This window comes from Oncorhynchus tshawytscha, linkage group LG03 (assembly GCF_018296145.1).
Source record: "Oncorhynchus tshawytscha isolate Ot180627B linkage group LG03, Otsh_v2.0, whole genome shotgun sequence".
Lineage (NCBI taxonomy): Eukaryota > Metazoa > Chordata > Actinopteri > Salmoniformes > Salmonidae > Oncorhynchus > Oncorhynchus tshawytscha.
In genome coordinates this window covers 55,998,425-55,999,757 of record NC_056431.1, presented here as the reverse complement: position 1 = coordinate 55,999,757, position 1,333 = coordinate 55,998,425, and the positions used below count along the sequence as shown (strand labels likewise).

General features: G+C 41.9%; 1 non-coding gene across 1 annotated transcript; it reads left to right on the top strand.

Moving 5' to 3' along the window:
* The first annotated feature begins 890 nt into the window (after nt 1–890).
* Nucleotides 891–947, top strand: LOC112246297. Its single transcript, XR_002952897.1, has one exon. It is a non-coding gene; the product is annotated as a U7 small nuclear RNA (small nuclear RNA).
* The last annotated feature ends 386 nt before the right edge of the window (nt 948–1,333 follow it).

The following is a 1,333-nucleotide window of genomic DNA, read 5'->3' as shown; positions in this document are numbered from 1 at the left end:
CTAAGGCACTGCATCACAGTGCTATAGGTGTCACTACAGACCCGGGATCGATCTCGGGCTATATCACAACCAGCAGTGATAGGGAGTCCCATAGGGCGGCGCACAATTGGCCCAGCATTTGGCCGGGGGGGCTTTACTTGGCTCATCGCACTCTAGCGTCTCCTTGTGGTGGGCCGGGCGCCTGTAGGCTGACCTCGGTTGTCAGTTGAACAATGTTTCCTCCGACACATTGGTGCGGCTGGCTTCAGTGTTAAGCGGGTAGGTGTTAATAATTGCGGTTTGGCGGGTCATGTTTCGGAGGACGCATGACTCGACCTTCACCTCCCGAGCCCATTGGGAAATGCAGCGATGAGACAATATCGAAATTGTGGAGAATAATTATAGTACACAAAATAACTTACTGTATAATTCTGTAGGAACTGTAGTATACTGTATAGTACCATACTACACACTGTAGTAACCCTTGATTATATGTAATACTTACTTTATAATGTTGTAGTATACCGTAGAATAGAGCAGAAGCTCTGAACTATCCATTCAGACCCCAGTCCTACCTACCTACAGGCTATAGAAAAGAGCAGAAGCTCTAAACTATCCATTCAGACCCCAGTCCTACCTACCTACCTACAGGTTATAGAAAAGAGCAGAAGCTCTAAACTATCCATTCAGACCCCAGTCCTACCTACCTACCTACAGGTTATAGAAAAGAGCAGAAGCTCTGAACTATCCATTCAGACCCCAGTCCTACCTACCTACCTACAGGTTATAGAAAAGAGCAGAAGCTCTAAACTATCCATTCAGACCCCAGTCCTACCTACCTACAGGTTATAGAAAAGAGCAGAAGCTCTAAACTATCCATTCAGACCCCAGTCCTTCCTACCTACAGGTTATAGAACATTTGCTCTATTAGTATTTCTCCAGTAGGTTTACTCAAGGAGGAAGCCTATGTCAAAGATAATAAAACAAAAACCCTATAGTAAATACTGCAGTATTTTAGTATTTACTGCAGTAATATCCGCAAAAACACTACAGTAAATAATACAGTATATTACAGTCCGCAAAAATATTGCAGTAAATACTCAAATATACTACAATCTGCAAAATCCACAAAAACACTACACTGGGTTATGACCAGAATGATTCTATTTACACTTTGTAGTCGATTTTGAATTAGAAGGTTTTTTTAGGGGCAGTTGTTCTTTAATCTGTGCCTACAACACCGGCCCCTTATGTTGAAAATATAGGCTAGACTCATCTTGATCAACTTGTCATAGTTCAAACCAGTTATTTCAAAACATTCTCTATCACATATTTACCAAGGGACAATTAATTC